The 25,736-nt window shown below is 43.8% G+C and overlaps 1 protein-coding gene and 1 pseudogene across 3 annotated transcripts in view; both read right to left on the bottom strand.

Annotated features, from left to right (window-relative positions):
* Nucleotides 1–25,736, bottom strand: part of grid1b (glutamate receptor, ionotropic, delta 1b) — a 627,414-nt gene that overhangs the window by 508,696 nt on the left and 92,982 nt on the right. The window lies entirely within an intron of this gene.
* On the bottom strand, nucleotides 19,214–21,329 carry LOC146704042 (uncharacterized; annotated as a pseudogene). Its single transcript, XR_014922108.1, has 3 exons — nucleotides 21,132–21,329; nucleotides 20,311–20,489; nucleotides 19,214–19,974 (listed from the first exon to the last, which is right to left on the bottom strand). The product of XR_014922108.1 is annotated as an uncharacterized LOC146704042 (transcript).

Here is a 25,736-nt window from a genome sequence, read left to right as displayed (position 1 = left end):
ACCGGACACTTTTTTGTTCCATCACACACTAAATCCGGCTTCTGGAGCAGGAAATCACCTCCAGCCATCGGTCAGTTACCTGCCATCTGGTGGAAATCGGCAGACAAACTCTCCTCCTGCCGTCTGCTCATTCACACCTTCCTGTGTTTCTCCCTCTGAAACAACAAACCCGGTTTTATGATTCATCAGGATATTCAGGCCGTTTCAAACACAGAAACTTTGCACAGGCTCTCTCTGGAGGACCCAACATTTCAAAACAAAATTCTTATGGCCTGAAACTTATTATTTCATCTGCTGCTGATTCTCTGAGCCTAATTTACTCAACAGGAAGTCTGCAAAGTTCAGGGGAATAATAACCCGGTCGCCGCTATCGATTTGTTCTCCCAAATAACTTAGGGATCCATTTTAATCTGTTTGTAACCCGCCTCGGGGAAATAACAAATTATAAAGCAGTTCATAAATTCACAAAGTTTCCGCAGCATTCATTTGGTGACAGGGTGAGACAGCGATATTAAAAGAAAGAAGAAAGACTCATTTAGTTTGATTTTCCTTGCAGGAGAAAATTAGATTCAAAGCAGAGTGAAAACTAACGATTCTCAGACAGGAGTTCACATCATCTCCTAAAATGTAACCTGGAAGGTCGATCCCAATCGGAGCCGGCTGCTTCGGCTGACGAACGATAACGTTGTTTTAAACTCGATGGTGTCTGATCCGTCAGACGGCCGCTTCTGTTCGGACAAACGCCCAGCTGCCGCTGACTGACAGGCCTGAGATGAAGGTCAGGACGCTCGGATACCTGTATCGACCGGCTGTCATCATCTCACTTTGATCGATGGCTGTATGACACATGGGCTGCCTGATAACGCCCTGCTGCCTCCATCGGCTCTGAGTGCGTCTGCTTAACTTAGCGTCTTATCTTTGTCACTGTGTGATTGTAAGAAGTGAAACAGCAGTGCTGCTCTTTAAAACGCTGTCTGTGCCTTCATGAGGAGAACAAGCCTGGGGCTGAAAACAGAGCGACATGCTGCATTTCCACTAATGGCCACTAGAGGCTGTTTCCAAAATGGGCTTATCTGATACCTGCGAGCTGGTGGCGTTTCTGCTACTGGTTCCAACAAAGCAGCAAATCTAAAGTTTTCGCATCTGTCCGTTCAATTATCAGCTAATCGTGATCGTGCAGGGAGCTAATGTTGAGGTTTCACTGTGAGACGTGTGCAACGGTTTTAGCTCTTTGCACTCGAGCACTCTGCTTTGATGCAACGATTCAGCTTTTTACTGGTTAAATAATCATCTCGATCCATCTTTCGATCAACAGAAAGTCAGAAAAGCTCTCAGTGTAAAAACAAGAGAAGCCAAACAAATCATCATTTTCATAATCTGAGAAACAGAAGGTGAGAGTTTTTGTTTTGATGTCATTTAACTGATTATTTAATAACAAATTATCAACACTGTTTACATTAATTGGTCCCTCGGGGGCTTCATACAGTTCTTCAGTTTACTTTCATTTAAAATTCACGATCAGCTCGATACTTCTGACGCACGTTTTACTGGATAAAAGTTCTGTTTCTGATATAGAAACAAATCCAGCACTACGTGGTTATCACCATCGCCCTGACCTAGGTTCGCCTTCATCGGCCCCAAAGCCTCAACCTCAGGGCCCGAGCTTGATGGTGAGCTTTTAATTGACATCTTGTTACAAAGAGGATTATGGGACCAGTCGGGGACGCTGGCTCGCCACAGAAAGATTATACTGGACATTATCGTGAAAGAGAGGAGGGATAAAGAAACACGACACTGCCGGAGAGATTAATTTGTTCTTCGGCGTCTTGCATGCATGAACATGTCATAAACCCCACTAATGAGAAGGACAGGACGCGAGGATGAAGTGGGGAGTGGACGTGGGAGGGAAGAGGAAACAACTGGAGAAGAAAGGATGCAAAGTTTTGAAAGTGAAAAACGAAGAAAATAAAAACGAAGAGGAGGAGGAGAGAATAAAAGAGACAGGCAAAGAAGAAGAGAATGAAAATAGTGGAAAAGAAATTTAAAGTAGGAGAAAGCAAAGAGGGTTAGGCGGGATACAGAAAACATAAGGAGGGGGCAGAAAGGAAGGTGGGAAACAGACTGGATGAAGGAAGGAAGGAAGAAGCAACACTTGGAAATATTCAGGAAGGAAAAATCCTGATCCCCCAGGTGTCCCAGATCAGAATAAATCGGGAATAAGCCCCAATATCAATTTAGGTTTTGCTGTAAAACCTAATTTTCCAGAAAGTATTTATTGATTTGAAACAATCAGTCAGCCACTCTTAATGAATTCTGGATTCGTCTAATACTTTTCCATTAATAATCCTGTAAAGGTGCAGCAAGAGCAACAAAACCTCCCTAATTAACCCACAAACAACTCCCCGATAATCCACAAAAATCACTTTAACGATCTGAATGAATCATTAATCAGGATTTAACGAAAAATCCAAAGACGTTCCACAAAAACCATCTGCAGCAAAAACACACAGAGCTCCAGCAACCGCACACTGACACAAAAAATATTGTTTTTAAAGACAGTGTATCCATCATGGTAACTGCTGGTGACAGTTCAACACGCCTACGACGCCTCACGTTAACACACACACACACACACACACACACACACACGATGCATCTGCAGACTCTGGGTCTGCTGAGCTCGATGAGTTAATCATTGTGAAAATAATTAAACTCAATAAAGCAGAACAGATTGAATAAGAAAAAAACACAGCCCGAGGCTGACGGCTGCCTCTGACCACAGAGCGACACTCGATGACAGAAGGAAGAACAGAGGATTCACTCGGGCCAACAAACCGTGGCGACTTCCAGACAGGTACACCGGGACGTGGGACTACCATCGGATCCTAAATGGGTGGGTCAAGTATGAAAGCCCGGGCAATTTACTGATCATGTGATCTTTCCTTTAGTGCCGCCTTCAGGTAGAAAAAAATAATAATGATGATAATGTCTACAAATGTCTATATCGATGTCTCAAAACCTGCAGTGAGAGGAAGAACCTCTAGGGGGCACCAACAAGAATCAAAATGTTGCTGTTATATGAATAGATATGCTGAAATAAATGATGTAAAAAAGAGTCCAGCAGCTTACGGGCTCGTAGTTAATCTGGTGAAGTGAAGGAGTTCACTAATAAAAGGAAGGAAACACTGAGGAAGACAGATAAGAGAACCAATGAGGAGGAGGAGTGAAAGATAAGCGGAGGAGGGCAGCGTGGAGGAGAGAGGCCATCCTCAAGAACAAAAGAGTAATTTGAAGAGCTGCGAGCGGAAAGCTCAGGGGTCCGACACTGAAAAGTTCAACAGTAATCAGAGTTCTTAAAAACTGAGTGACAGGCTCCGGAGATGATGATTTAACACTTAAAGCTTCGCTTCTATTTCTGTCGGATACCAGTGAAGTTTTCTTTTTCCGCTGCTGAATAAATAGACTGTTGCTTTGTTCTCAGAGCAGATATGTGCTCTTTGAAATGGAAAATGAGTGACAAAATGAACACACTGTGAGTGATTAAAAAGTGTTGGCTCTCTCCTGGGAGAAGGCCAGCTGGGCTACTGCCACTAAAAACACAATCAGACACACTAAAGGGAAACAATTAAAGTTACACTGAATGATAATGTGGACGTTAAATGTTCATTCTCATTAGTACTATTCGGGGGCTTCTTAATGCAGATGATACATGAATCCATTCATTTCCATTAATGTACATTGGAGGTGTCACTCTGTTCTCGACCTCGTGCCCTTCCACCTGCACGCTAGGACATTCAGAGCAACCACCGACCACAGGTGTTACTTTAATAAGGTCAGACAACACAGGGAAAGGTAGAACTATGGTGGAGGTGGGTTGCAAAGCAGCTTGCAGATGAAAATCGAATGTTTTCCAGACCAAACAACTTTTGTAGCTCCGCCTATGAGAAATCTGTCTGTGTCAGCTGTTCGGAGGGGTGGACTTTGTCGACTTTGAGGCCAACTCTATCCTCCATCAGAAAAATATACAACACCAAAGCCGGTCAAAGTAAGAAATTCAAGAAATAAAAGGAAATGTTTGAAAGGTAATGATAATTTGAACTAAACGTAACATAACCTTACTGGAATGAACAGCTGTGCTCTGGATTTCATCCCAAACAACATTCAAACAGTCACGTTTTACTGGGAACACATAAAAAAGGAATCAGCCGACCAAAGTTAGAGTGATGGCAGAGTTGTGATCTGATTTCTTAAGGTTCAAACAAAGAGGAAAACCAACAGTAGGACAGCGTGAATCTGAACTTTGAGTCAAGTAACTGAACTATGAAACCACAGTGTAGAAAGACAGCCAGCTGTTGTTATGAAGCAATTTTAGTTAAATGGCTTCAATTCACAACAGCAGTAGTCTCAGGGCTCTTTATACTGAAGGTCAAGACCCTGCAATAACACAGAGAAACCCCAACCATCATGTGACCCCCTATGAGCAAGAACTTGGTGACAGTGGGAAGGAAAAACTCGAGGGAAGGGAAACAGGCTAAAGACACACTGTGGAAGAGAGCCATTAATATCTAACATCTATATTTAATGAGTAACTTTGCCTCATATGTTTTGTCTGCTTCAGCTTTGGTAAATAAACTCAACTACATTTCCCCAAAAATACTTCTAAAAACTCAGAAGCTCAATCTTGTTTCATGGATTTCTCCAGCTGCAGCTGCTCAGCACTGTGACAGAAGTGAAAAAGTGAGATTTAAACCCAACACTTTGTTCCCTGTTCAGTTTTTGACATCAAACCACTGGGAAACAAGAAAATATATATCACCCAGATGACAAATACACCCAGATGCTCAAAGAACTCCAACACTTTCTGTTTTGTTGTGCGCTTCGGCTTGGATTCTTCCCTTCGGCGCACAAATTCGTCACTTGAAATCAAGAAAAAAAAAACTGCCAATAAAGGCTGAGATTACAGCTACGGGAAAGTGCAGAGGTGCAGACGTGAGAGCGAAGAGTTATTAAAGATGAATGGGAGCATGGTGTTGACTGACAGCGGCGTACGTGCTCCCAGCAGGCCCAGCATGAATGTGATTATCATGGGATAATGCTGTTTCCTCTTAGAATAGACCTCCACTGTCTCTGAGGGGAAGGATTAGATTTAATTAGTCTCTCTCTCTCTGCCTTCGACTTGCACGTACATCCCGATGAGCGGAGGAACGCTCACACCTCCGCATCTACAACTTCGGCTACAAGGAGGGAGTGTGGCACACAGCGGGAACAGAAGCTGATGGAGGAGGTGGATGGAGACCTCGTGGCCCACACTTTGTCATTCAAAACTCTTTTTCACCCTTGCTCATCCATCTGCCCCCCCTCCCTGCGCTGCCCCCATCAGTCATCCATCCTCCTTTACTGCTGAGTGCAGCCAGTGACGGCAGCTTAGCAGTGGAACGATTGCTTTATGTGACTTGGGTACTGTAAACCCTCAGATATCATGAGTCAGCACCAGCGGCCTGCTGCTCTTTTGTAGCGTTTGGTACTTACCCACATTCGCAAGGTAAGATCATGTACTCCGTTTGTTTAGTAACAAGCTTCACCTTGGAACGGTGCAAACTCCAACATATTAATCAGGTGGGGATAAAAACAGAACAAATAGAGAAGCTTAGAGAAGCTCTGCACCACCCACGCATCACGCTATCACCACATCACCAATTAATGATCTTGTTTTGAATAACAAAGTTACCTTCTCATATCTGGTTAATTATCTCAAAGGCTGTGCCGTTTGGAAAATTATTACTTTATTTACCATCCATTTCACTCCGTTTCGAAAACAACAGATGCTTGATGCGCTAAAACCAAAATGCTGCGTGAGCTGACTTTAACGTTTTTACCAGCTTCATTTATATAAAGATCCACACGCACGTTTCAAATGTTACCAGCATATTAAAAGTCTCGTCTTTTCCACTCTGCATGTGTCGCATCAGAAGGTGCGCTTCATACTTTCCAACCCGGACCTCTTGCATTCGTGCACGTAAAAACGTATGCAACACGTGGATCATGCCAAAGCTTAAAACTGATCATCGACTTGGAGTGTAGAGTCTCCGGGTGCCGCGTGCACTTCTGCACGATCTTACTCCAGCAAGAGAACACCACTGAGGTTCAGATCAGGCAGTTGAAGTCTCCCAGTAGGAGAATGGAGTCCCCTGCACCCCAGTCCGTAAACCACCACACCATAAAGCCACTTTGAATCAATAAACTCATTATACACTGATACAGGCTTATTCATTCCACAGTCGGATTTAAAAGCTTTAAATCACAATAATCTGAATCAATTAACTGGATTTCCACAAGCACAGCCGAAGACGACTGTCATTATAGGGACACTGCTGCTTCTGCATCGCAGTGCAGTGTTTCACTGTGATGAGAAGCACTCTGACAGGAACTCTGAGCTGTTGTTCTGGTGTTTTCTGCAAGTCACGATCAGGACTGTTCTTTTTTACAGCTCAGATACTGAGTCTACTATGCAAAACCCCAGCAAGCTGCTTCACATCAGCCTCGTGAGCCAAATGGAGCTGATGTGCCAAACGATCGCAGAATATCAAAAACGCACTTCTAAAATAGGAAAATGCCAGTTTGTGCCTGTCATAGAAATGAACTGAGAGCAGTGTTCAGTCAGCAGGGAGGCAGCAGGGAGGCCTATTTATAGACCACACACACACACACACACCCTGCAGATATAATATGATCAAGTACATCCCATCAAATCACATTAAGGCACCTCGCCAAGAGAGTGGTGGGGTCAAGAGCAGCGTGTGTGGATACGGTTGAAGCTCAGTCCCGTGTTAACATTACTGTTACACTGTCACACACACACACACACACACACACACACACACACACACACACACACACACACACACACACACACACACACACACACACACACACACACACACACACAGCAGGGGAAACGTTGGGAGCTTTAGGACCAGACCAGAGCTGGAGGCCTTATTTAGCTCTCGATCAAAGATGAAACGCGAGCGAGGTGCACACCCAGACACACACCAGTTGTGGTACCACCACCACCACCACCCACCCGCTTCATCCTCTCTTTGAAGACAGCTGATGAGTCAGAACTCCTTCAGTGAATATTTTCTACCACGTACTCTGAGACGTACCGACTAAAGAAAGGGATACTTCAGTATATTTGACTTCCTGTCGTCAGGCAATGTTCATGCAGTCCAGTGACGACAAGTTAAAGAAGAGTCTGGAATGAAGCCTGATTATCTTGTTTTTATAATCAGTGTAAACCAAAACTCATATTTACAATTAACTTAATCTCCTCGCTGTATTCAAGGCCAAGGCTGGTAGTTAACGCTCATTCCTCACTTGCATTTCAGGCTTTATTACACTGCACTGCAACAGGGTGCTAATCACACACAGCCTTGATTGCTACAGGCTGTAAACAAGCTAACAGCCCTGCATGTTCACCACATGCAGATTTGTTGTATTTAGGCTGCAATACATTTCTTTGTTTTTCACATCTTACTCCTCATTTCCTCTGCTCGTTTAACCATAACAACGCACTTTACTTTGCATAAGCACCGTGCTACCTCGTGCTGTCTAATCTATGCATTCTCTGAACAGCAGAAGACTCTGGAAATATGCACTTTGAACCTTGCAAATTAGGAGGAAACAGGAGGATTTTTCTCACCATCACGGTGCAGTAAACAAAGGAGACACTGAGATGTAAAGCAAATCTATCTTTTCCAATTTAGCTCTCAGTAAAGCAAAAGAAAGTCTTCAGCTACCAGGGGAAATCTGAGCTGTTTGTTTGTGATCAATCAATGCAGTCTGACACCAACCGAGGATTTAAAAACAGGAAGAAAACCTCAGGATGCTGGAGGAGGAAAAGCACTGTGAGGAGCTGTCTGACGAGGCAGCGTGAGAGTGTAGCAGAGGAGACAGCAGCAGGAGCAGAAGAAGAAGAAAGAGTCATATGAATAGCGAAGCCGCGCTCTTCTGCCCGTCTGCTTATCGACTGAAGAGCAGCCGGTGTTCCTCTGCGGCCAAGTTCAGACGCGGAGAAACGAGGACTCTTCTGACACTTGTGAGCCAGCAGAAATCTTATCTCTGGTGAGGAACGACGTGTCCTCCATGTGAACTCTCCATCTGCTGCCAACGTGGAGTATAATCACCACTCAAACGCAACCAAGAGACCCTCCAGGGGTAGGAGAGGCTTCTGATCGCCTTTTGGAGAAACTTTAATAAAACGAAGGTCTGTGAATCATCTAAAACTGGGAACACTGAGCTCGTATCTCTTCAGTGACATCTGAAGATGGTTTACGTTTGTGTTATTGTTTCGCTCCCTTCCTTTTTGCACATCTGCACCAGGCCTAAACAAATCCATTACACTCACACATGACATTTTGTTATTTTGCAATCTCTGCACTCGGAGCAACTTGCAAGTACTGCAGAAGCAATAAAATAAAGGTCACAGCTTACTTAGAAAATAACAGCTTTTAGAGGAAGTGGGAAAGAAGATGAAAATCTCATTTTATAAACATTTCTACTTACATCTTTTGGTAGTTAGAAACACCGACCTTTGACATAGTTGGTTTAGATTCGTCAGAAGAACATGGTATCGGTAAAAAAGCTCACCTGCTCGAGAAAGCAAAGGATCGAGTTTAGCTGGTCTACAGCTTTGTGCAGGTACAGGAGAGAGATTATGGTGAAAACTAGAGGGCTGCGCATTTATTTTATGAATCCACACTATGTTTGCCGTCCTCCACTGGCAGGGATCAAAAGGAAATTAATTAAAAGATAAAGCTGAAGCATTGTGACGCTTTAAAAAAGAACAAGTACCGTCACTATTTTTAATAAACTGCACTGAAAACAGCTCCAGATAATTTGTTGACTGACAAAGGAGGTAAACATAGCAGCCATAAGACCAGTCACACCAATTAACCTTCAGTGGAGGGGGGGGGGGGGGGGGGGGGGGGGCAGAGTGCTCAAAGGGAGGCTGGGAAAACAAACAAAGAGCCAGGTATCATCGAAGTCTGACAGTCTGAGCTTCACGCTCCTATGGGAGCTTGAGCTGATTTCCGATGTTAAAAGCATAAGAAGACAAAGATCAGCAAAATGCATTCAGGCAACTCGTTCATGGCTCCTTCACTACACATCGAGCATCTCGTCGGTTACAACAAATATTAACGGCACCAGCTAAATGATCACACACCCTCAGTAAAATGTTATGAACTTATTGATCCCTCTATTTAATGAATATTTTTGCTCATTTTCAGCATTTCCATGTTTTTAATTCTTGAACTCTGCTAGAGTAGCTTTGCATGAAAAAACAGCTCAAAATAAGCCTTAAATATATCATTTATAGCCCCAGAGGTTCATCGGCTCCCTTTAAGCCAACTTTCCTCCGATCGGCTGCGTCTCATACGTTTGGGGTTACAGTTTGTAAGAATTGACGAGCTTTAAAACACAACTGTAGGTCATAATAACAGCATGCACCACTGATGTATGGTGTTTTCACATATACATATATTTATTCCAGTGTGCTATGTTCATAATAAACAAGGCCAAATTTTACACGTGAGCCAAACTTCAGGGTGCAGACTGCACTAAACACTCAGTTTCACAGCATTTCCTCTAATCTTGCATCAGTACAGTGTCATGGCGAGGGGATATCTCCGATGTGTCATTCACAGCACAGAAGCCCCACCCACCTGCTTTCACGCCTTCTCTTTGCAAAGGGACGGCCAATCAGAAGGGAATGCAGGACAGAGGAGATAAAACTGCAGATGATAAAATAAGTCAACATCACTTTGAACTGTGAATCATGCAAAAAAGTCCAAGAACCAAAACGCAGAGCTGGAATTAGGTCAAGAAAGGGACCTTTTATACTTTTAATCAAACATCATCAAACCATCAAAGCTTGCCTCACTTACGCTGTAGGAAAATAACAAATGTGATGGATGGTTTTCGAGCTAGCTACCTATTCGATTGCTGCAACTACACTAAAAAGTTGCTCTGTAGGTTTACTTAACTCATAAAAAGCACCGACAACAGCCAAATGAATCAGACCCCTTGCACTAAGATGAGCGACACACTGCAAATCCTTTCAAATCCAAAGATAAGCAGGAAACTTCCTGTAATGATAATCTCTCCAAATTAGTTTAGAGCTTCTGCGAGCTCTCCCAGTGAAGGAGCTATGCTCGACAGATTCAAAAGGCATTTGTTGGGAGAATAAGGAAGTTTATTAATATGCAAACCAGACTGTTGGTGTCAAAGCTGTTTAGGAATACAAATTACACAACTTTTCCAGATGGTGTTTCCTAAACAACAAGCGAAAATGAGAATGTAATGATGTTTTCTTGTCCTCCTTAAATCCATTACAGCTGCCTTGTGTTAAACATTAAGCATCAGTACATCAATCAAACCTGAGGATCATTTTTCTAAACCTGATCGCTCAGGGCTTCGTTTCACGTGAACCCTGTGCCGGCAGTGAGTCGGGGAGGGCTGCGAGATCCATTTCAGCCAACGTCTTGTGCTTTGTTTCACTCCGACTTCGCCACAGTTGCCACACAGGTCCTGTGGGAGAATTTAAATCCGATGCACTGAACTGACACAGTTCAGTGACAGTGACACAGCGAGCGTGACGAAGAGAGAGCAGCGGAGAGACCGAGAGATAAAACTGAGAGGGAAAGCGATGAGACAGAAGAGAAGAGCGTCTCCAAATGTTTCTGTGTTGCATCCCAAATTGAAAAATAAGTGTAGCAGCCAAATCTGAACGCTGTCAAAACATGACTTAATCTGCACCAAAGAAAGCTCGCAGTGGTTTGTTGCATCCAAGAGCATCTCAAACTAAAACCAAAACACGCCAGCTTATCCAGGTTTAAAGTCCGTCTGCAGGGGTTTAGACAGAATTCAAGCATCGAGATGCTTTTTGTCCTCCCAGTCAGTGCTGATACTTTGGTTCTAAAGGAAAATTAGAACGGATAATCTGCTATTTCCTGTTGTTTCTTTGAGACCATACATCGTGTCTACTGTTGCATTTTGGGAAAAGCTCCTCTACATTCTGATTATTACGCTGTTCACAGTCCGACCTGTAGCTCAGGTCCGAAATTAACCAGCCTCTGCAGGAGGCCGATGAGCGAGAGCTACATGAAGATGGAAGCATCTGGAAAGTCCAACCCTGCTACAAGGTTCAGACACTTTTGCTGCTCCATGACACGCAGGCTGTCTAGAACGTGCCCGAGGAGAGATTTCAACAATCAGCTGTTAAGCACAGGATGAAGATTACAGAGCAGTCGTGGTTGCTGGTGGAAACAGGGAATTTCAGGGGTTTCCCTGCATATAGATTTTATAAAACTGTAAATGGACTCGTTATTACATAGTGCTTATCTACTCCACCTAAGCATGCCTCGTTCACCAAAGTACTCCAATGAACACATGGGAGAGCAACCCTGCTTTAATAAGGCATTCAGACTGGAGCATTGAACCACCCAGACCAGCAGCGGGAGCCGAGCTAAAGCCTAAAATGTCATGTTAAACATGTAGTGTCAACCCATCCCGACCAAAAGTAGCTGATGTTGCTCAGATGATGTGGCTCCATGTACAAACTTACCTCTGAGTCTAAACTCATTACGTGTTGTTTGCTACAGAGCAGCGAGTCTTTCCCATATTTTGGCCTAAAATCCAAAAACTGTTTTTCTCTTTTTAAACTCTGCTGAGACTGTAGGTGCATGCAGGAACCAAAACCTTAAAATTATTACCGGAAGAACCGAAGAGCAGACTGGAAATGTGCATGTGTGTAGTTATTTCCCAGTGCGAACATCTGCCCATATAGATACACAACAGAACTGACAGACAAATAGCATAGCATGCAGAGCCAGAGGCAAATGCACACACTTGCTGCTACAATATCCAGTTCTATCAGGTTAGAGCAGGAATCAGATAATGACTTCTATCAAACAGCCCACCAGAGTCAAATAAAACCTCCTCGTCTTCCTCCACAAGTAGCTTACAGTGTGTGTGTGTGTGTGTGTGTGTGTGTGTGTGTGTGTGTGTGTGTGTGTTTGCAAACCTGTGTGTGCACAAGTGAAATGGAGTCTGTGTGAGTGAATCTAACGGCCGCTTACGTAGGAGGATTTGTAGTAGCATAAAATTTACTGGATTTTGTGTCGTGCATCTATATGTGCTGTGTGTGTGTGTGTGTGTGTGTGTGTGTGTGTGTATTGGCAGCTGTGTCCTGACAGAACGTCAGCCTTCATGATCCGATGGCCTGAGACGTCGCTTCTGCTGCTCATAAATTGTCTCCTCGGGAGGACAGACAAGGAGAGGACAGACAGTGTGTGTGTGTGTGTGTGTGTGTGTGTGTGACAGTATAAACTGATGCTGGATCATGCACAATGATTTGTGACAGGTAGTAACTTTTTTGGTTCCTCTGCAGTGAACCTGTTGAGTTGCAGGAGGCAGCATCAAAGAGCATTTCAGGTGTTTCTTCCTCTGAAAACATTGTGACACATTTCTCAGCTTCCTTTCAGAGCTCAGGTGCCTCAGTAGTTTTGTTTCCTGGCTAATTAAAAAGCAGACGCTTCATGGCGGTCTTCATCGTGTCCAAAATTCAGCATGGAGAAGAAAAAAAAACATTCATGATTTCTGTGAAACAAAGATCCCAAAACACTGACAGCTTGTTTCTGGAGACATTTGTTATTAAGAGCTTTAAATTCTTTGATATCTTGCTGACAACCTGAAATCTATACTATTATTGTTTTCTGCTGATATAAATGCACATCACACAGTCGAATGTCAGTCAGAGCCTCAGCTTGTTGATTATCCTCTCAGAACTAATCTGACATCAGGAACTGAACAAAAGCCTCGCACAAGCAGCAAAACTCCAAAAAGATATTCGATTAATTTTTATAGTACAATCAAAACTAATAGCAGAATTATTATTTTGACAATTTTACCTGAAAGTGACTTTAAGCATAATGACTTTGAACCTCCTGTTTGAAGTGCTACCAAACACGACAGTCAATAAACTGAATGAATTTCACAAGAAGAAACTGAACATTAAAGCAGTGCACTCATAACCTGCTATATTTATCCATTTCCCAATTTCCCTTACATCTTGAAAGCATCTTGAGGATGTTTCATTAATATAACCTCCACAGGAAAGAAGTGATAATTTCACAGGATGTGCGCTGCATCCAGACACAACCCTGGAAATGAAATGAAAGCCATACCGCAAGTATTTATTGGTGAAATGAAGTCCTTTGTGGTTATCAGCACATTAGGATGCAAACTACATCAAAGTTTATGTATCCTCCTTTCACATTGTGCTGTTTCACTGTCCGGTGACTCTCTGGTTTGTGTCTAGTAGCATATTCATGGAAGATAAGTACCCATCATCCTGCTCCATTACCCCCATGCAGCATTTATTCTGCTCAGGTGCCCGAGGTTTGAACCACGTTATGTCCTGACTCAGCCCGCTGTCCTTCACCTGTCCTGCTGAGACTCTGTGATATGGAATGGGACCCAATCTGTGCGAGGACCATATTCTGAGCTCAGGCAGGAGTAAACATCTGGGAAGTGCTGAGGCAGTGCGGTAGGAATGGTTAGAGGAACAACAACAGACTGACGGCACTGCATCTTTGGAGGGAGTTTACATTAAAAATGTTTCCTCGGTCTGAAACCACTCAGTGATTTTTCCTCATTTAACTGACTCATATCTAAGTTTCACCAACAAACTCGATGCTGCTGGGCTGAATCATCAGCCAAAACTTTAGCACGTTTCAAATTTGTCAACTCTTTTTAGCCTCACGTAATCAACCCTGAACTAGGGCTGCTCAATTAATCGAATTTTAATCTCGATTACGATCTGGGCTTTCAACAATCATTAAAAATGACTGAGCCGATTATTAGCCCCTCCCTCGCGCTTTACTCTCGCGCTGCTCCGTGTGGCAAATCGAGCGCACCTCTCTGCGTTTCGAACACGTGTCACAACGATTAAGAGCAGCGGTCTCCAACCTTTTTTGCGCCACGGACCGGTTTATGCCCGACAATATTTTCACGGACCGGCCTTTAAGGTGTCGCGGATAAATACAACAAAATAAAACTAGTACCGGTACCGAAAAAAAGAAGATTTATTCATAACACACGTGAAAAGACCCAGGAAAACCGAGTAAACGATAAAAACGATAACAAAATAACGCTGAAAACCGATAAAAACCCTGAAAACCAGACATTTCAAGCCTGAGCCTCAACTCTCGCGGCCCGGCACCAAACGACTCACGGATCGGTACCGGTCCGAGGCCCGGGGGTTGGGGACCGCTGACTAAGAGGACCCGAGGGAAGCTCGGAAAGCTCAGCAGAAGTTATTTGGAGAGGAGAGTGACTGCTGTTGGTTGAAAAGAGGTAAAAAACCTTCAGTGGTATTATTTTTTTGACAATCTTTAAAGTCATTATTCAACACATTGTTTTTGTTAAATAAATATCATCAAATAATCGAGATCTCAATTTCAGTGAAAATAATCGTGATTATCACTTTTGCCATAATCGAGCAGCCCTACCCTGAACTACACAACCAGCATCACGAGCTGAACATACTGGAAAAGTGAATCTAAGTCCAAGATTTATGTAGTTGTAACTGCCACATGCAAACAGGTTAGTGCTGGTCTGCTGACAACATTTCACCAGCACAAAAGGCTGAAGCATTGCAAACATTAAAGAGTAGCTGCAGACTGAGTTTCTGGGCGTCTTTAAACCAGAGATGCAGGCTGAACTTGCTTATTGTACAAAGACTGAATTCTTCCCCAATGAAATAAGCGATGAAAGATTCTGCAGTTAGACATCGATTGCTGTGCATGTGTGACACGCTCTCCAGTTCTTGTGTAGCCATGAACACTGAGGGGATTTAGCTAGCAATGGGCCACCATCACATCTGGCCAGCTGCAACAGGAAATTCAGAGCAGAAGGACAAAAATATTCAATTCAATTTTACTCATTTAGCCCCAAATCACAACAAACAAGCGCTTTATAGTTTAAGGTAGAGCCCCAACAGTAATGCAGAGAAAGCACTGCAGTTATATGTTAGAGTAATAAACACTGTGGGGAAATTACAGTGGGAACAGCAGCATAAGAGCACAACATATTGTACACAGCAAGGTACTGCACATTTAGATTACTGCAGGCACAAATAATAGCAGGTAGCACAGGTACAGCTGCACATGTGTTTGTAACTTAGTGTTGCAGATGTTTTTATAGTTCTGACTGGGTTTAAAAAAAATCTTCCTATACTTTAGTAATTTTACTTGCTGTGTTTCGGATCTGCTGCAAAATATCAAATTAATTGGGTTAATCATGAAATCAGATTTCCTCTACAAGGAATCTGCTTCACAGTTATTCGAGTGTATAACTGCTAATTACTCGATATAAAATCCTCTCTGAGGGGATCTGCGTACATTAGTGCCCCACAAAAAAAAATGAGAGGAACTACTTCGTACTCTATTTCAGAGACTGACCTTTAGATAAAAGTTTATGAGTGGTGTGATTGTCCATTTCCTGCTGCCAGAAAGCAAAAAAAGTCCTGGATGAATTTTGGAAGCGCCATTAGCTGCATTATCTCCTGAGCTGTGGATGTGATTCAAGTGGAGAAAGAAAGGAGCTTTGTAGTGAGTTTCAGACGGTGGCCTTCAGAAAGACATTTTCCATTTATCAGCAGAGCCAGACTGACTGCATGAACTTTTATATTGACAACAACGGCAGAGGTAAGATATGCATCTGTTCCACGTGGTGCACGTGTATAGTGTGGAAGAAATTATTCACCCTCGTCTCTTTGAAGGTTGTTGTTAGGTTTTGTATTGTTGATTGTCATTTATGCTTAGAAATATTTAACCATATATGCTTAGAGGTGTATAATCAATTGTGTAGTGATAGGATGTGTGATCTTTAGCAGGCTGCAAAGGCTTGGTGTGCATTCCAGGAATGCACACCTACATCCTGGGAGCATGGAAAGAGGTCGTACCTTGTTTTATTGTTTTATGGCAGGATAAACGTGGCTATATCTGCTTTAGGCTAAGTGCCTTTTGTTTAGATGAACTGTTGGACTTCCAGACCAGCAGGTTTATGGAAGTCATTTATGGGGTCACAGTCTGACCCCCCACACACAGGCAAGGTACTCTTTGTTTGTATGTAGACGTCATATGTTAATGAACCTATGCATATTCATGTAACCTCAATAAAAGAGCAGTGTTACGGGGGAGCGGACGAGAGCAACTGGGGCCAAGCGAAGGAACGACGTTTGTCCGGTTCTCTCCCGTGCACGAGAAACATGAAGAACTTTGCCTACTTCGTGTCTTGCTTGCTGTGTAATTATATTGTCTTCAAGGTTCAAGCTACAAACCTATCAGTTGTTAAACCACAATCCTGTTTCGCTCTTTGTTCTAGAAAATCTGCTGTGATATTGTGTGGGTGGAAATTATGTCAGATGACTCAGACAAGCAAAATATTTGTCAATTAGTTGACATCCACAGACAAACGTCTTAGGAAGACACATCGATCATATTTGCAGCGGTGAAGCTGAGAATCTGTCCGAAATCCATCCATCCATCCTCATCCGCTTTGTCCGGGGCCGGGTCGTGGGGGCAGCAGCCTAAGCAAAGAGGCCCAGACCTCCCTCTCCCCAGCCACCTCCTCCAGCTTATCCGGGGGAATACCAAGGCGTTCCCAGGCCAGCCGAGAGATATAATCTCTCCAGCGTGTCCTGGGTCTGCCCCGGGGCCTCCTCCCGGTGGGACATGCCTGGAACACCTCACCCAGGAGGCGCCCAGGGGGCATCCTTGTCAGATGCCCGAACCACCTCAGCTGGCTCCTTTCGATGTGGAGCAGCAGCTGCTCTACTCTGAGCCCCTCCCGGATGGCCGAACTTCTCACCCTATCTCTAAGGGAGAGGCCAGCCACCCTTCGGAGGAAGCTCATTTCTGCCGCTTGTATCCGCGATCTCGTTCTTTCGGTCACTACCCACAGCTCGTGGCCATAGGTGAGGGTAGGGACGTAGACTGACCGGTAAATTGAGAGCTTTGCTTTTACACTCAGCTCCCTCTTCACCACGACGGACCGGTGCAGCGTCCGCATTACTGCAGCTGCAGCCCCAATCCGTCTGTCGATCTCCGGCTCCCTTCTCCCATCACTCGCGAACAAGACCCCGAGATACTTGAACTCCTCCACTTGGGGCAGGAACTCATCCCCGACCCGGAGTGGGCACTCCACCCTTTTCCGGCTGAGAACCATGGCCTCAGATTTGGAGGTGCTGATCCTCATTCCCGCTGCTTCACACTCGGCTGCGAACCATTCCAGTGCGAGCTGGAGGCCCTCACCCGATGAAGCCAACAGAACCACATCATCTGCAAAAATCAGAGATGAGATTCTGAGGCCACCAAAGCGAAAGCCCTCCGCCACTTGGCTGCGCCTAGAAATCCTGTCCATAAAAATTATGAACAGAACCGGTGACAAAGGGCAGCCCTGGCGGAGCCCATCACCCACCGGGAACGAGTCCGACTTATTGCCGGCAATGCGAACCAAGCTCTTGCAACGGTTGTATAGGGATCGAATGGCCCGTAGCAATGGGCCAGACACCCCATATTCCCGCAACACCTCCCACAGGACACCCTGAGGGACACGGTCGAATGCCTTCTCCAAGTCCACAAAACACATGTAGACTGGTTGGGCAAACTCCCATGCACCCTCAAGTATCCTGGAGAGGATAAAGAGCTGGTCCAGTGTTCCGTGACCAGGACGAAAACAGCATTGTTCCTCCTGTATCCGAGGTTCGACTAACGGACGAACTCTCCTTTCCAGCACCCTGGCATAGACTTTCCCAGGGAGGCTGAGGAGTGTGATCCCCCTGTAGTTGGAACACACCCTCCGGTCCCCTTTCTTAAAGATGGGGACCACCACCCCGGTCTGCCAGTCCATAGGTACTGCCCCTGATCTCCACGCAACATTGCAGAGGCGTGTCAACCAGGACAGCCCTACAACGTCCAGAGCCTTCAGGAACTCGGGGTGGACCTCATCAACACCAGGGGCTCTGCCACCAAGGAGTCGTTTAACTGCCTCAGTGACCTCGCCCCCGGAAATTGGCGGGTCATTCCCCTCTGCTTCCTCCTCGGAAGACGTGTCAGTGGGATTAAGGAGGTCCTCGAAGTATTCCTTCCACCGCCTGAAAATTTTCTCAGTCGACGTCAGCAGCGCTCCGCCAGCACTATACACAGTGCAGGTAGAGCACCGCTTTCCCCTCCTGAGACGTCTGACGGTTTGCCAGAATCTCTTCGAGGCAGTCCGAAAGTCTTTTTCCATGGCCTCTCCGAACTCCTCCCACACCCGAGTTTTTGCTTCAGCCACTGCCCGAGCCGCATTCCGCTTGGCCTGTCGATACCTGTCGGCTGCCTCCGGTCCGAAATAGAGTTTTCTATTACAGTAAGTCGGAATCTGTGAAAGTGTTCTGGACACAAACTTCACATCATTCTGACGAGGCTTTGACGTTGAATTGTTAATAGGGTGACGCAGGGGGGGCAGCGGTGAGCACCTTCACCTCAAATCAACAAAGTCCAGGGCAGTGTTGGTCAAGTTACTTGAGAAAAGTAATTAGTTACTGATTACTTCCCCAAAAAAGTAATCCCGTTACTTTACTGATTACTTATTTTCAAAATTAATTAGTTACTTTTCAAAAACATGACACCTGAATGCGTGATAAAGCGATGGACCTTTTGGGCCAATTCTGCATAATCCATCTTATAAAAGATAAGATAAGATAACTCTTTATTGTCATTGCACAGTCATACATAGTACAGTAGTACAATGAAATTGGAAAAACTGTCCTACGTCGGCACTACATATAACACAACACGACACGATATGACACATCACAACGTAACAAACAACACAACACAGTATATTAACTTATTATAAAAAAGAAGAATAAGTGTATGTGTATTGCACACTGTTATTATTGCACATTAATTATTATTGCACCTTGTTATAAATATAAATAAAAAGTGAGTCAAACAGAAAAGTGTCTTTTTAAAGAATTGTTTATTACTTTTAATCTGAACTTTATAAAAACTGCATCAAACAAACATTACATTAAATTCAACAGTCTTTGACTTTAATGAATTTGTTTAACATTTAAACATATTTCTGCACATTACACCAGATTTTAAGAAAATAAAGGCTTAAACTGTATTTCTGCAGAATCCACCATATAACATAAATTATTTTTGTGTACACACACACACACATCCTTTCATATAAATACAGCAAAAAATTAATAAATAAAATAAATAGAATTAACAATAACATCTTTTAACAGTTGGTAAAGTGCAGAGAGGAGTAATATTGAGATTACCAAAACAGAAAAAGCTATTGCATGCTACATTTAGCCTTTTAATCCAGTCTCAGTTTGTGGCAACCCTGAAAAAGTTTTATTGTTTTCTTTTGGACTGAAACTGTGGTTATATCGCATCAGCAGAAGCTTCTCAAACCTTCTATCAGACATTCTGTTCCTTTTTGGGGAAAGCACCAATCCACCTAAACTGAACAGCAGTTCCACTGGTGCACTGGACGGAGTTGGACTTTGTATTTCATGTACATCTTTTTGAGATTTGGGAACTGATTCAGAATCTCAAACTCATAGTCTGACCTTAAAAAGTCAGTTACTTCTTTTTCTGCTGAGAAGCTTTCTGTGGGCTGGTTCTGAAATTCAAAAAAGTCCATTTCGGCTGGGCTGGCTGCCATTTGGGACACGTTAGTGTTGTCAGTTGCAGGAACAGCTTTACGACACTCTGTTATCAGGAGCTCCTTCACATACTCTCTCCTACGCTCATCTCTCAGCCAACGAAGTTTAAACTTGGGACAAGTGGCCGCTGCGAGAAGTCCTTCTTGGCTGTCCAGAACAGCATCAAAACGAGTCTTGATGGCCTGTAACATACAATATGATGCATCTAAGAATAAAATTATTTTACTATACAATTACCTATCGTCATTATTTTGTGGGCTTTACAGCTCTAAACCATCTGTATTTTCTATTATCAATACTGTATGAGATTTAATTTTGGTTTTGTTGATATTATGATTAATATTCATGATTAATGATGATCAATGTCCCTGATATTTAACAAGGGGTGAATACTTGGTCTTTTATTCTATCATTTTAATAATTGTACCCGCTGCTTAAAACTAAGTCTAACATCCACCCACTGTGAATGGTATAATAAATTTAACAAATCCACCCAAAGCACTTAATAATAATCTTACCTTTACAATGACATCTGGAAGGCATCATAGAGGTCATCTTTCAGGGCAAGCGTCTTTGACCTCAGGCTTGTGAGTGTTGGCCTTAAAGCCCCGTAGGTGCACTCATCCCCTTGTAAGATGTCCAGAGCCACTGTCAGGGCTTCATCACAGCACAGTACTCTTTCAAGAACTGGTACTCCCTTTCATTAAGGCACTTGATTCCCAGTTTTACACACAGGGGATTAAGTTCATTCAAGGGAATTGTGATGATTCTAGAAATGGCCTCATACAGGGAATTCCACCTTGTGGATGTCGGTACCATTAGTTTCCTCCGACTGACTTCCTCCACCTGTTCAGAGGCTAATGTTGATCGACTTGCTTTAGTCCAAAGAGCAGAACATTTTGCAGTGCTACTCCTATATGCAGCCTTGGTGTCTGCACAGGAATTTAGATGTTTGTCAACATCGCTTGTTGAAATCAAGTTAATTGTGTGCGATGCACATCTGTAGTGTGGAGGGAGGCTGAACTGTGCATCACCAGATGTGGTTGAAAGAGCTTCTATGACATCAGTAAAGGTCGGTTCTTCGTCATCACCTTCTTCATTTTCAGATTCAGGGCTGACATACTCTGAATGCTTTGGCAAAATTGGATACACTATCCGTTACAGTGGCAACAACTTTGCCTTGTAGTCCATATGATGAATGGATTTCTTCAAGCTCTGCTCCGATTACATCATAGGTATGGCTGCCTCTAATTCTCTTGCATGCTAGGGCAGCCTTGTTGCGGTGTAATGTGGAATTAATCCAGTGAACTGTTACACCCATAAAACTTTTATTATTTACCGCCCAGATGTCAGCAGTGGTGGAAACAAACTCTGCCTCTTCGAGTGTAGCCTTCAAGTTAGAGTTCATTTTGTCATATTCTCTCTCAAGGTGTCCTACAAATGACTTTCTCTGGGGCAGCTTGACACCACTTTTAGTTGGTAGTTTTTCTACGATGCGTCGGAACGATTCAGAGTCTACAGTGGAAATCGGCAACATGTCCTCGACGATATAGGCAGCGATGAGCTTCTTCAGTTCAGCGGCACTAAGTGCTGTCGCTCTTACGTCTAGTTTAACCTGTTTAGCAGGAGTAGGTCCATCTGAGGTTTAACATTCCTGTGACAGCGTGCTAGGTGCTTGCTCACGTCGGAAGTGGAATTTTTCGACGTAGAAAGAAGTTTTCTTCCGATGCAGAGTGTACAACGTACGCTTATGTTTTTGTCGCTTTTTAAAGAGTCAAATTCAAAGTAATGTCGTATTTCCAAGTATTAAATGCTGCACGATCGCACTCTATCCCTCGCTCCATGTTTCTATTGTTGATTTACAGATGTGCTACCACAGCCGTCGCACACGCTTGCGTCATTGTCAGGAGACACTCTCACAAACAAAATCACAGTTTAGTAACGCAGTAACGCAACATGCTTACGGGAAAGTAAGTGTAATCTAATTACTTTTTTGCAATCGCAATCCCTTACTTTACTTGTTACTTGAAAAAAGTAATCAGACTAGTAACGCGTTACTGCCCATCTCTGGTCCAGGGTTTGAATCAGCCGGGTTCTTGCTGTGTGCCAGAGCTTCCTCCCACAGTCGCCCAAAGACTGTGGGAGGAAGCTGGAGGTCCACTGACCGTGTGTGAAGAGTCGTCTGTGTGAGCCCTGTGACGGATCGGTGGCCAACTTTGGGTCTACACTGTCTCTCACTCAGTTGAGTTATTTCAATTCAGTTTCAGTTCAGTACTTTATTGTCCCAAAAGCTGAAATTAGTTCAGCAGCAAGAGCAACAATAAAAATAAACAAAACAATGATAAAATTAGTTATTCACCATGGAAGAGGCGGGTTGCAATAGGGGTAAAAGAAACCTGGAGTCTTTTGGTCTTCATCACAGTTACTCTAAAACGACGGCCAGAGGGCAACAAGTCTGCAGTTATGAAATTGGTGGAGGGACGGATTAAACTGGACATCCTTGCAGTGCAAACCCATTTCTCCTCTGCACACGTGCTTTAACTCTTCTGCCTATAACGATGACTCTTGACTTCTCATTAATGACGAGTTTGACAAATCGGTATATCAATAAAGTAAGGCTGTCAATGCTAACGCATTAACGTGTATTAATCTGTCAACACAGTTAACGCAATTAAAGTTTTTAATGCAATTAACCGTCTGGAGTGCAGAATGACTCAAACTGCCTGAAATGTCTTTGTCCACGCATTTCAGGCAGTTTGTCCAAAGTCTGTCCATTCTGTACTCCAGATGGGTTAAAAATTTCAATCGTGATGACGCGTTAGCGCGTTAACGTTGACACCCCTGCAGTAAAGGTCTGGTTTGAGAACCATCAGAATAGGTTCTCCTGAAATACGACAGAAAAGACAAACAAGGGTAACTGATAGTAGGCGTCCAAGTTGGGAAAAGGAAAGTTCATTGATCATCTCTCACAACCATCCAGCCGGCGTACAAGTGCCGCTTCCTTTAATGTCCTTTAAAGTTTAAATGCAGTTTCAGCCTCCTGTGATTGTTGGTTTATACCAAACCTTTTAAATTCAGGATCCGTCTAGAAACGAGCATCATCGCACAAACATCTCCGCGCGCCCCTCGACGTTTATTTTATTCACTTTAACAAAACGATTCCTTCAGATGAGAACTTTTTAAACCTTTCAAGAAGGTTTTATCACCACGGTGTTTGTCTAACTAGCACAGGCTGGTGAAGGGAAAAATGCTAATGATGCCCAAAAGCTAAAGCTGAAGTTTCAAAATGCAAGTACACAAACGAATGAACAATGCTAGTCACAGCAGCCATCGTCTATATATAACCCAAGCTCCCGAATGAAAGTCTTTACCGCCGTGTGTGTTGCTGTGCAACCTTGTGAATGACCTAGACGTTGAGTGACTCTGCTTCGAAAGGACAACTCTTCAGTTCTTGGATTAAGGCCTCATCCTGTACGGTCCTCTATTGAGATGGAAATTAATATTTCAGCCTTTGACAAATGGCTTTGTGAATGCTTTTAAAACTCTATTAAAAGCTGCCTTTGGATTTGAAGGAAATGAGAATCTGTGCTACTTCAAAAATTTGGAGACTGTTTTTAAAAGCTGACTGACAGAAATAGAAGAACTCCTGGTACTTTTTGGGGATAACAGGTAACTCAGCTGACAATAACTTACACACTCTGTCCTCGACGCTTTGTACCGACTTGAAGGGGAAATCTGGATATTCTGTAACGGTCTTTGGAAGCAGATATGCTGAATTTTTGCAGCAGATACTAAACGGAGCGTCTGTGCAGCTGTTCAATGAAGGAGAAGAAAATAAATATTCTTCTGCCCTTACTGCAGAAAGTCCTCCATCCTCGTCTCTCCCTTACTTCCTTCTCTCCTCTCTTCTCTCATTCCCTTCATTAATAACAACAGCAGACTCTATAACCTCACACTCGAGGTGCTTGCCCTTTCCGCACTCCAAGATATACAAGCTACTTTCACCTGACGAGGTTAATTGAGATGTGAAAGATCGCAGCACAACGAGCGGCACGGTCACTCCTGGGCGTCGGGGCTGCACTGAGCACGCCTGGTTACCTGCCCTTTCTGCAGCTGTAAAAAATGAGATGGACGCACTGATTAACGCGGCATTTTTGCACAACCCGTTCAGGCTGTTTCACACACTCGCAGTAAGTAAAACAGGAGGAGGCAGCAGCAGATCCACAGCCTCTAGGCCCCGTCAATATTTCATTCGCTGTTAAATATTCAGCACGTGTTTCCTGCCAAAACCTCGATAATCCAGTTATGACAAAACAACGAGATGATCTGTGTTCGGGAAAAAGATCCTCGTGTGTTTTTTTCTGTGAATTTCCCACACTAGTATCACATGTTTGGGACACAACCACAGTTTTCCTCAGAAAACTCGACATAATCGCTCCACCGCAACGAAGCTGAAGAACAAAATGTTCCCTCTGAAATCAACACAGCTTCTAAATCTGTACCAAATTATCTGAGATTCAAATAATATTCTTGTCACGCAAAAAACTATAAAGGCACGCATAATAAATTCATCAGCACACAGTTAGTACAAACAAGCGAATGGCACACGGGACAAGTCTCGGCAGTCCATCTGCATCTAAGGTCAAAGGTCACTCTTCCGAGGAGGCCAATGTTCACATTTTGGACAGAGAGGACAGATGGGTTGAAAGAGGAGTGAAAGAAGCATCTATGTCCACTGTGAGCGACCATCTTTGAACAGAGGCGGGGCTTACGACACCAACTGTCTGCCATCTATAATCCAGTTTTGAGATCCTTCCCAGACGCCTTAACGCCCACTCACATCCTGGGCCATCTGACCTCAGGAAATCACATGATAGGGTGGGGCCAGGTTTCACAATGAACACACCTGAAACTCTGGCTGATTGTGACCCACACCCGCTTTCACGCCTTGGCTCAGGCGATTAGAGGATCATCAGGGGGTCCTTTTGTCCCTCTGTGGGGGGGAAACTCCCACTGGGTTTGAATCAGTCTCCACCATTTGACCTTAGAACTGAAGAAGCTTCTCGGATGAGAGGTGAAACGTCTTCAAGCAACTTAAAGAAGTCCAGAGGCTTTTCTTTGCAAGCTCCTTAGACTGCTAATGAAGCTGAAGGCCTGGTTTCTCTGTGTTTCAGAGGTGCGTGGTCCTCACAGAACAACCACGCTTTAAAAGTTTAATTTCATAGAATAGGATCCATTACTGCAGATTAAACTACCCAACCGATTACAAAGTATTTAAATGCATAATGATACTAAGTGCACTGTCCCATTGGTCGTGCAGCACTCAGCTAACGTCAAGATCTCCTGAGGCTGTTTTTTCCAAAATGTGAACATCTTTTCCATTTCACATTGCTGAAACTGAAATCTTTGAGTTTGGACTGTTGGTTTAATAAAACATGACATTTTCCAGACACCCTGGAAAATGTTTCCAATCTTACCTTCTGACATTTCATACAAGAAAAGATCTGAAAGTGCGGCATTACTCAGTGTCACCATGACATGGTTAACAACGACTGTTTGAATCTTATTTTCCAGTGGGGTGGGTGATACCACGGGGGGACCGGCCGCTCTCCTCGTTTCCGAACGCTGAACCAGAAGTTTGGTGTTGTTTCCAGTCGTGAGACTCACATCAGCTCAGAGCAGCTGTTACGCTCAAAGCTCTCGAGTGTGTCTGCCAGCCTTGAAACGCTCAACATCCTCGGCTTTTATTAGTGAAGGGAGGCAGCGTGTTTCTGATCCTGTACCAGTGTTTTAAAATACCAACAGCCTCAGTCTGGAGCCTCCCACAGCAGGGCTCATTAAGGATTCAGGAGAGGAGGCTGTGCGTGAGAGAGAGAGAGGGGGGAGGAGGATATAAAGGGAGTTTTAGCACTAAACAGGCCTTGAGTATATCACACACACACAC

The sequence above is a fragment of the Copadichromis virginalis genome, linkage group LG8 (assembly GCF_057382275.1).
Source record: "Copadichromis virginalis isolate Kocher_CV1m ecotype Utaka linkage group LG8, C_Virginalis_male_GT1.1, whole genome shotgun sequence".
NCBI classification, from domain to species: domain Eukaryota; kingdom Metazoa; phylum Chordata; class Actinopteri; order Cichliformes; family Cichlidae; genus Copadichromis; species Copadichromis virginalis.
This window is presented reverse-complemented; position numbering and strand designations above follow the sequence as displayed.